Here is a 12,094-nt window from a genome sequence, read left to right on the forward strand (position 1 = left end):
TCCAGCTTTGCTCCTCTTTAGTTCTATGAGAAGCTCTCCATTTTGTGTTGACTGCATAGTTCTAATATTTTCACTTAGAGCTTTGAACTCTCTACTGGCTTTTACTTTCCTTAGGATGTCCGCATATGTCGTACCATCCACCTTTTTTTCTATAATTATTGCATCCGCTTTAGGTCTAATAGATATTATCTTCTTTTTAGTTTTAGTCGATTTTTCTCTTTTTTCGACTTTTGCCATTTGTCAGATGTTGTAGGCAGTTGCAGAGAAACGGTGTCATCTTTTCTTTTCATGGCAGTTGGCGTATTGGGTATCTGCTCCGATCCTTTAGCACTTAAATCCGTTTAAGTGAGAACGATTTCTGGTCCACCAATGTTTGGGTGCGATATTGCCATTATTAGTGCACTTTTTGCCGCACAACTGCTCGGTGCTACTGATTGTGAGGGGGACCTCTCGCTCACGGAGTTCCTCCTCGGTGGTTCCATTTCTGCTGTATTCACTATTTTGCTACTAGTTTCTTCTTCGTTTTTGTGTTCTTTGTTATATATACATATTTTCTATGTTATATGGACCCCAATTCACAGCCGCTATCTTTCCGTAAGTTTTATGGTTATCTATGTAAACAGGGAGGCCATACGGGAGTTGACTCTGGTTCCTATGGGATCCAAAGTTCAGAGCCAGACTTCAATCCGGAACTAATAGGGAGTACTCTCAACCTAACCTACAGGGTCATTAGCAAGATGACTACGCGCATTGAGCGCTCTGTTAGACTTGCCACGTTTTCGTGGGATGGAAGTGGCTACGGAACCGTTTTTGCAAGATTTCACTCCGTATACTCAGGTAACAGAGATTCGCAATCCCAGCCCATACCAAACTGTGTTTGTAACATTATTTTCCGGTATACCGTAATCAGGAACCTTACCGGGCTCGGTTCCGATACCTACCCATAGGCTTAACAATCATTTCCTCCTTCCAACGGTGGTGCATCAGTGCCATTTTAAGAAAGGCATCAGACACTGTGCCCTTCCATCTCCCACAGTGGTGCATTAGCCGCCCCGAATCAAGAGACTGTCGCTGTGCACATTTAGATCCCACGATGCCACCCCGGGGTGGAGAAGCTTACTGACAGACGGCGTCTACTCGTCTTGTCACAGCGGCTTCACAGGGTCATTGTGATCTTTTACACCACATCCTCCAACGCCTCCCGGAATTAAGTCGTCTTTTACGACAGGCATGCCTTACCTCGGGAATATTCTAACCCTTATCCCGCAGTGATTGTCAAAAGTATTTATTTGACAGTATTTGAGACAGTGTTACTAAAACGTCTAAAGCCAATTATCGAAAATAGATGTCTGATTCCCAACAACCAATTCGGGTTTCGCGAACAACTCTACTATTGAAATATATAGAGTCTATAATAGAGTCTACAATTTCGCAAGACTTGCATTGAAAAATAAAAAATATTGCACAGATGCCTTTATCGACATAGCACAAGCATTTGATGAAGTATGGCACACGGAACTTCTCTACAAATTAAAGTTACCACTCCCACATACCTACTTCTCCATCTTAAAATCATACATACTAGATCGGATTTCATGGTTAAAATGAATAGCTGTCATACGGAACAATTTCCGATAGAGGCTGGAGTTCCCCAAGGAAGTGTGTTGGGCCCTACTCCATATACTTTGTTTCCAGCAGATCTACTACTCAGCACGGAAACATATACTATAACATATGCGGATGATACTGAAGTGATGACAAAATGCGCAGATCCTGTAGTAGTCTCACAACTGCTGCAAACTAACGAAGTTAACGCATGTCTAGACATTTGACACATTGAAGCTAACGATAACAAATCAGTTTATTTATAGACATGACTGTTCTCATGTTGTAACCCAATTCTGGGTTCTGGGCAGCAGAAGTTATGGCTTGATCCTTGCTTTGCAAGTTCATCTGCCTTCTCGTTTTGCTCAATACCGATGTGTCCCTTAACCGACATGACCGTTACCTCATTTCCATGAGCACATTCCAAGAGCTTGGTTACACATTCTTGAACTAAGCTGTTAGCTATGTGTGTTAGCTATCCCACCATAAGTATATCAATATCTTAAACAAAGTCTACTCTACAAATGATAAGCTCTTTGGGACCCCAAAAATAATATGTTCTCAACAAACACTGCTGTCTCCAATAATTCTTCTTCAAACACGGCGATTCAAGGCGTCACAAATACGAATGTATTAAAGTTAAATACCCAGCAGGAACAACAAGTTCCAGTTTAACAAGCTCCAGTTTAACAAGCTCCAATTCAACAAGCTCCAAGTAATAATTTTGAAATGATGTTTCCACAATGATGTTTCCTGTGTTGCAAGTTCGACGGGCTTTGAAATCAATATGATTTGGGCGACTTTCCATTGAGCTGGATGGTGTGCACAGTAAATTGAATTGCATTGAACAATTGGTTGATAAATTTAAAACCAACATCTGGTAGCTCTTGTAGTACCTTTCCAGTTATCCAATCATATCTTGAAGCTTTTCTGGTTTAAATTTTGTTTTTTATGACCCACTTTAATTCACAAGTCAAAGACCTAAGAATAGGAAATTCTAATTGATGCGGCGTGTGAAGAAAAGCTTCAACTTCAGATTCTTTCAAATTGTTTTTAGAGCAGTGTGGCTGAAAGATTTTACCAAGGTGCACGCAAAAATTTTCGCTTTGTCAACATTAGCTTTAGCCCATTATCTATTACTCATCTTTATTGGTGGTATATGCGTCGTAGGTCCTTTAAGTATGCGTGTGGCTTTCCACAAAGATTGCTTAGTAAGTTGCAAAGCTCTCATTTTTTCTTGACGTGCAGGTCGTTTTTACCAGGAAATAACTATAATAATTATTAATTATAATTTTTATATTATTATTATATTATTATAATTATTATATTATATTATTATAATTATTATATTATATTATTATAATTATTATATTATATTATTATAACTAGGGTCGCCAGTGGTCGAAATTCGACCAATAGAAAATACAATTTATTTATTTTAATAGTATTTAAATTTTATTGATGAATTTGATTAAAATATGAACAAAATCTAAAGAAAGTTGTAGAAAACAATTTAAAAAATAAATTAAAATTTATAATTTCATCTCGTGCAAAATTATTTGTTGTGTTTCTGGTTTTGGCTTAATTCTTCCTTGTATTATCAATCCAATCAAATCGTTTAATTTAAATTTGTCGTCATATGTGACCACATATGCACCTGCGAAAAAAGAAAATAATTAGTATAAAATATGAAATATGATGAATTGTTTGAATGAAATACCGATAAAATTTCGAACTGATGCTCCATTTTGAAGTCTTTTCAACAAATAAATTATCTTAACATCTGCTCCGTACATTTGTTCTTCAGGTGATATCGGAAAGTTATCAGTATAGGAATCAGCAATTTTGTAGAACAGCACCTTCTTCTAAAGAAATTCGAAATTCTGACGCAATTTATTGCGTCAATTTATTGCATAATTTCGACAATGCGACTTTGCACAACATCTCGCTCCCGTGTTAATTATCAAACAAATTCCTATACTCTGCCATCACGAAATCAAATCGCGGTATGCAGTGAAGGCAAGAAACAAAGAAATGAAATTGGCAAATGAACGAATGAAAAAAATTAAATATTGAAAAACATTCAAACTGAATGAAATCTAAAATGATAATAATGCATAAATTATTATTATGCATATTTTATTTTATATTTTATATCACGAAGTTCTCAAAACTTCAGTGTAAACAATATTTTTTGTAAAAACCCTTTCATCATTAGCCAAATGACCTTGTCCACCTTCATTACTGACATAAAATTTAAGTCCGTCAAATGATCTAACTCAACTGGCTGCAACGTAAAGTTGACCATGCGAAAAAACAGGTCTCCTCAACAATATTCCAACTCTATTAAATGTCTGTCCTTGGGATTTGTTAATTGTCATAGCAAATGCGCTGATGACTGTGGAAACTGTGTTCTTTGAAAATTAAATGGCAGTGCAGTCCCTGAATACGTCAAGTGTATGCGTGGAATCAAAACACGTTTTCCGCGAGCAACTCCAGTGAGTACTTCACAATCTATTGTGTTATTATGCATTGCTTTGACTCGCATTCTCGTCCCATTCACTAAAGCTTGCTTCGTATTTAAATTTCGAATTAACAAAACTATCGCATTAATCTTGAGCTCCAACTTATGTGGTGGCAAACCACTTACAATCAAAGTATTCAAAAATTCTACTGGATAGTTGCACACCTCACTGTTATCCTCGCAAATAATTCTGTCAAAACTGTAGTAAACCTTTTTTTCACCAGCGATGCGATTCAATACATCGTTATTGATAAGTCCACAATCTTCATTAGTTGGAGCTAACACAACTGACTTCAACATTCTATCTGATAAAATGGTTTCATTAATATCTCCAAAAATATCATGTACTGTGTTAGATTCAACACCTATCAAATTTGCTGGAATTTCTACTAAATCTTCACCATTGCCAATTCTCTTTAGAAATTGAACGAATTCCAACTCTTCGGGGAGTGCTCTCATATTTTGAGTTAACGTTATATGATTGAAAAACGGGAATTCTGCCCAACTCGTAATACAATTTGCAATCATTACTGCTATTATAAATAATGCTCCGAATTAATAAATCTGGCATAACTACTACTTTTTTTATATTCGGAACTGTATTTTCCATCAGATTTATAGGCAGTTTAAAAACATTATGGAGTATCTTTCCACCAATCAATAAAGTGGAAGCAATACCACTAAATGCACACGAAATACAGCGAAGATTAAGGGAATTTAATTTACGAATTATAGCCGTTTGTGTGAATGTTTTCCCACAACCTGCATGGGATGTCAAACAAAACACATTTGATCCTGTATCGTAATACTGAACTTCACGAATAACTTTATCAATAGTATCACGCTGTTCATTATTTGCGCAATCATAAAGCTCATTAAATAAACATTCTTCTACGAAAGGATCAAAAATATCGAGATCAGCAAATTCTGGCATTATTGTAGGTGTAGGCAAACCAAGTGACGTACATGTAACATTATGTGTTAACAAAATATCCTCGATTTCCAATAATACTCTATTAAAAGAAACATCTACACTACAACCATCTCTAACGAAATCTTCGCTTAAATGATCTCTAAATTCCACCCAAAGCGCTAATGTATTTGCTGGAATATTGAAGGCACAATTAATCGCAAACAAATTACGCATTTGTTTTCCTGAGTTAAATGTCTTAGCTTCATTGAGAGAAACTCTCCACTCGTTATAATTGGACGCAATTTCCCTAGCATGACATGCTTCGATAAATGTCCTATAAACAATTCCATTGAATGTACGCACATCTTCATATGATTTTGGCCCTTTTACATGCAACAAAAGTAATCTTAAATGGAATTGCTCAATTTCTTTGGGAGACACCATATAGACACCGAGTAATAATTTTATCTCCTCCTCGTTGTCTTTTTTGCCAAGATTTTCTACTATCAATCCAAACATAATGCAATGAAATTTCTATATACGTATATTGATTAGCAGATGAATCACTTTGATTCAATTGAAAGAAAGCTAATAGCTTCGTAAGCTTAGGATTTTCTACTGCTTGTCTTTCTGGGCCTTCGCGAAATATAATATTTTGTCTTTGTGGCAAATGAATGTCAAGACGAATTATAATATGAGACTGAAAATGCATAGGAAATTCATATATTCGCCACATAGCCTCAGTTGATCCCACATATCGACCATTCAAAAAATTTCTAACGTCATCTACTTCAACTTGTACTTGTTAGTCATTTTCGTTTGTGCTTTCACTTTGAATTAAAACAGTTGCACTATCAAAACCCTTATATACATATTTATATATGTACTTAATACTTTTGACGGAAGTGCACACCTCGACATTAATGTGACAATTATATTTTGCAAACAAATACGGGTTGTATGGAACGACATAACGATTATCTAAAGACTTTCCTCTAACATCAACGGAAACATTATTATCGCGCCGTCTATACAACGGATAACCATTAACTGATTCTTTCGTTAATTGCACAAAATCCTTTGGAAATTGTTTTGAATATTTTCCATCTTGCATACATACAGAGCTTGGATTCAAAACACCGCATGGTGTTGTTTGACAACAAATTCATGTAATTTTGGCTGCAAATTTTTATCCGGTATCTCTGCACAAACTATTTTATCAATATCAGCCGGCCCGACAATTTTGTCATTTTCACATAAAGTTATCAAAATGTGAGCATGAGGCAAACCTCTTTTTTGAAATTCGATTGTACATATATATAAGAGCCTCAACTTTGCCAAAAATATATTTATTCCAAATGTCAGAAATGAGTTCTTTTAACTTCGATTTAAATACACGCACAACTATTTCAGGCCTGAAATGAGATGATTCATTAGGATCAATATTATATACAATTTCCGCCCAATTCTGATTGCAAGTCATTGTAACAAAAAGCGATGGCTTGCCGAAGTACTGAACAATTGACATTGCATCTAAGTAATTTTGATACATGTTTCTCGGAGACCCAGTGAAGGATGAAGGCAAAATCACTTTACGACCTAAGCTACCATCTCCTACTTGATTCGTTTGCAAATAATCACTAATATTGTTATACACATCTGCCCTCAAATTTACTTGATTCTGTCTTATAAAATGTAGTCGACATCCTTCTATTCTCACGTACATATCAACAATGTATTGCAAAAACAGTTTTTGCGATTTATGCAAAAAGCTAAATTGATCCCTTATTGCAAATCTGAAGCATGCAAATTGTAACATTGTAACTTTATTTCGAATCTGCCTACCATTAGAATTATGTTGCACGTTATGCGATATATTAACGTGCCAACCAAAATCTCCATTTGGGAATAGTAAAGGATATGCCAATGGTTCCAAAGCAGAATCTAATACTAATACATTCTTAATTACACCATTTGTTTTTAAAAAAGATATCATATTTCTCTCAAATGGTGGTTCACCATCTATAGTCGTAAATATTATATCTTCGTATATCTGTATCACGATTCACGATAATTGCCATACAAATCTCTTTTTGTGCATTGCATACTCTATCATAATGTTCTTTCATTGTACAAAATGAATATCTCTCGAATTGAAGTGTTGTTAATGTCGATTCAACCAATTAATTAACCTTAACTATCACACAATTCACAATTAAAATTCATCACAATTAAAATTTAACTATCACACAATACACTTGAAATAAATCTAAAAATTTCAAACTCATTAACCTTAACTATCCACATTTCACAATTAAAATATATCACAATTAAAATTTATCAAAATTAAAATTTATCACAATTAAAATTTAACTATCACACAATGCAAATAAAACGATTGATATCAAAGGATATTTCCACTTCAATGCGTTTTTTTTATTCACAAACAATATTTGAAATTTAATGAGCTTTAAAAATCTGATTGTAACAGAATCCACAAAGTCCAAACACACAAAGTCCAAACACACAAAGTCCACTTTTTTCCAAAAGTGGAAAAAAATCGCACACACAAATCCACCGTAAACAATTAACAATTCGTCACAAAAAAAAACTTTGAAAAACACATGTATTTTGTTGTTGTAGTCGCTAAATTTACGCCAACGCATTTTTACCTGTGTTTCCGTTAACGTACATGCGAAAAAATAACGTTGTGCTCTTCTGCACGTCTTCACCTTTCCAACGGTATAAATTTTATCCATATATGTCAACGGCAACACAGTTAAAACGGGGTAACAAACTTTTATGTTAGCGTAATTATATATAGATTATTTTATCGCCATAATTATTGCATATCTTCCACTTTCGTTCCACCTTACTTCACTTACTCTGAGTAGATCAACTTTAAGCCGTTTGCACTCTACTGAGACTTGAACAAATTTTCCAAATTGGTATAGCGTGCGTACATTTCATTGGCTAATTCGTATCCATTTACCATTGCGCAATGTCGTCATCGGTGGTCCTTACCGAGGCAATTTTTCTTGTGAGAACTGGAATCCAATAGTATGTCGGCTGCTGTCTTAACAATAATTTTATATGATCCAGGCCCCGAACTTGCCTAGATCTCCGAGTTGGTATTTTGGTATTTCCTCCAGAAACCGGATGCAACGGCACCGCCATTTTTATAAACGTTATTTTAACGTTATGTAGCTTAAAATATTTATACAAGTTTCACCATTAATTTGATATGCAATACTATATGAGTTGACATTTAAATACAAGTGCAAATTTATCACCATTCTGGATCACTACTACCCTTGCCAAATGCCGATTACAAATTCTTTCAGATATATTTTAGGGAAAATACTGACGAACAAATCAACAGACGGTGTCAACTGAATATGAGTACTAAACGAGAGATTGTCGCTGAATTACAAAATTTGTTTGAACAACTTAACGAATTAAATAAATTATTTAAAACCGCCATTGAACAATGTAATCTGACGATTACAAAGTAATAATAAAGGCAGATAAAACACCTATTGGTCAACATCAAAGACGCACCAACCATTGATGAAGTGACAAATATCAAAGTTGGTGAAGAATTTAATTCTCGAGACTTAATTCTTCATCGTAAAAATTGTGACGTCCAGCAAGTATCAGAAAAGCATCGTTCATATGATGCATTACAATATCCCATTATATTTTGGCAAGGAGAAGACGGATATCATTTTAATATTAGTATGAGAAATTCTACAACTAATGTGGACATTAACAAAAAGGTCAGTGCTATGAATTATTATGCATATCGAACGATGATTCGTGAGAATGCTGATAATCATATATTGATATGTAGACAATTATTTCACTAATACATTGTTGATGTTTATATTTGCATTTAATTAATATTATTTTATATTTCTGTTTTTTGTTGTTATTTGGTTACATGTGTTTACATATTATTTGGGCCAACACTGCGACCAGCTTTTCTTGTTGGTCAATGCACTGAAGAAAGTGTGTAATATGTTGGCCTATAATTATGTCAGCACAGCGTAGGCAAATTTATTTATTTGTGAATTATGCATTAATATTTATTGTTAATTAATGCATAATTTAATAGAATTTTATAAAATAATTTTGTATAAATAGAAAAAATAATTTTAATAAAGTTCAGAAGGAACATAATTGAAATACAAACCAATTATAACTTTCATTTCTTACTTTCTCGCATCGATTAGTTTGGGTTTCAAGTGCTCAAACTAATCAACATAAAAAATACAAGTAGTTTGGGTTACAAGTGCTCAAACTACTTTACACACAAAAATTGGCTACCAAGCTAACACAGATTAAGGATTTGGGTTAGCACCAAGTAGCGTACATTTTTTTGGTGACCCCGATGTGATTATTGATATAATATCAATTTTCATTTCATTATCCTGACGAAGAACACTTCGAAGGAGTCAATAGTCTACAAAAAGGACATAATCAGGTGTACTTCACTCATCAAGCAGCTGAAATATTTACTCTTTGGGATTTTCGGACCGAAAATTCAAACATCGCCATGGATGCGTTATTAAAGAAGCAGTCAGAGCTAGGTACAGAGATTGAGCGACTGATAACCAATTTTAAAAAGGACTCTAGTATCCGGAAGCAGGATTCCATTTACTATGAAGACCGACTAAAGAAGCTAAACTCCCTATGGAATGATTTTGAAATAAATGATGCTGAAATCAAAGCATTGCCACAACCTGAACTCGAACACGAGTATTTCAGTACAGGTTACTTTGAAAAAATCTCCAATCTAGTAGTCAAATATGATGAACGATTCAAGTTGGAGAAATCAAGGCTAATCCCAAAACCACAGGACGGGAAGCCAGTAGTAAGCCCAAGAGGGTCAAACAAAGCTACATCGCTCATGCGAGACATCAAAAAGCAATCCTCATTAATGCATGCATTACGCGTAAGCATAGATGAAATTTATGAGAAAATTACCATAAAACATCATCCTAGTTATTATGATCTGAAATATTCTCTGATAGTAAAATATCAGAAGGATCTGAGGGATAACAATGATGAAATATGGTCATCAGCCGACGCAGAAGACATCGTCGGATATACTTGGGATCAATACTATTCAACGGATAAAGATGCCCAAAACGCGTTGATATATTTAAAACAACACAGTCAACCAACTGAAGGATTGACGTCAGAGGGGCCTGCAGCAACTCAACAAATCAGACTTCCAAAAATAGTTTTGCCAACATTTGATGGAGACTATTTGAAATGGATTGAATTTAGAGATTTGTTTCAACAATTGATCCATGATCAATCAATAAGCGCAGCCCACAAAATGTTCCATCTATCTACAAATTTGGCGGGTGAGCCGAAAGCCCTCATACGGCATCTGCCAATTTCCGAGCAAAATTACAATATAGCTTGGGATATTCTATCAAATCGGTATGACAACAAACGACTCTTGGTGACAGCATTACTAAATAAATTGTTATCACAACCAAATATAACAATTGAATCAGCAAGCAGTCTTAAGGGCATACATGATGTTACAAAAGAATGTTATTATGGATTAGCAGCTCAAGGTATTGATGTTAAATCTTGGGACGCCAAAATGGTTCACGTAATTAAAGCTTCACATACAGCGTTCTAGCAATCGTTAGAAGACAGCCGGTAGGTTAAATTGGAACCTGTTTGCAACATGACGAAGCGCAGTGCAATCTCAGATTTAGCAAGGCTATTTGATCCACTAGGACTTTTGTCACCAGTTGTGGTGATGGCAAAGATCTTTATTTAAGAATTATGGAATTTGAAGATGGATTGGGATAAAAAACTGCCGACTGAATTACATAAACAGTGGTTAGAGTTCCGGAACAATTTGACAAAAGTAAATTGCCTGCAGATATCTCGTCATATTTTCAAGGGCGAAGTTCCTGCCAACATTCAATTACACTTCTTTACAGATGCATCAGAAAAGGCATATGGCGCTGCAGCGTATTTGCGATCAACACTTCAGAATGGTCAAATCATTGTACGACTATTGTGCGCCAAATCTCGGGTTGCACCGTTGAAAAGGTTGACATTACTTCGTCTCGAACTTTGTGCAGCTGTGGTTGGCGCAGAACTAGCAACAAGAATAAAGAACGACCTACAAATAAGAAATTACCAGACGTTCTTTTGGTGTGATTCACAAATAGTGATATCATGGATTTCCTGTAACATTTCTTACCTGCGCAAAGTATTTTTCCAACTGTAGCAAAATAACACTTCACCGAAAAAGGTCGGCTAGTATGAAACTAATTAACTTTTTAATTCACCTATATAAGAAAAAAGTTTATTATGTTAAAATTCATAATTTAAAAACAGAAATGATGCGGAACTAATTTAAAATGTTTTGTTTTATGTATACATTTATTTTAGAAATAAAAAGTAAAAGTTTTTGTATCGTTTTCCTTCGAAAATTGATTTCATGGTACTTTGGTGCGTATGAGTAACGTAAAGGACACCTGATCAATTAATTTTTTTTAATGACTTCTAAAATGAATATCACAGTGGAAATATTTATTTTTGAAGTAGAATTTATATATTAATTTGAATCAGAAATAAAAAAAAAATTTGTGTGACATATTCCTTTTTTTTTTTTTACTGAAAAATCGTGTGTATGTGTTTGGTGTGATATGAAGGATAAATAAATTTTTAAAAGTACTTCTAATTACAATATCGTCCTGAAATTTTTGGGTTTTATGTAGAATTTTATTATTAATCGAAATCAAAAATATTATATAAGAATATATGTAGTGTATTCTTTGAAAATATATTCAATGAAAATGTAGTACGCATGCGCTTGATATGTTTTGCTGGAGAAAAAAAAATATTAAAATATTTCAAAAAATAACGGTTTCCTGAAAATTTTTATTTCGTAGTAAAATTTAAAACTGAATCTAAATAAAATATAAAAAACGAATATTTAAAAACTAGTTTTGAGAAAAAATTTTTTTTTAAATTTAACGGTTAATATTAGTACTTAAATATTAACAATTTTA

Source organism: Teleopsis dalmanni, chromosome 1 (genome assembly GCF_002237135.1).
Source record: "Teleopsis dalmanni isolate 2A chromosome 1, ASM223713v2, whole genome shotgun sequence".
NCBI classification, from domain to species: domain Eukaryota; kingdom Metazoa; phylum Arthropoda; class Insecta; order Diptera; family Diopsidae; genus Teleopsis; species Teleopsis dalmanni.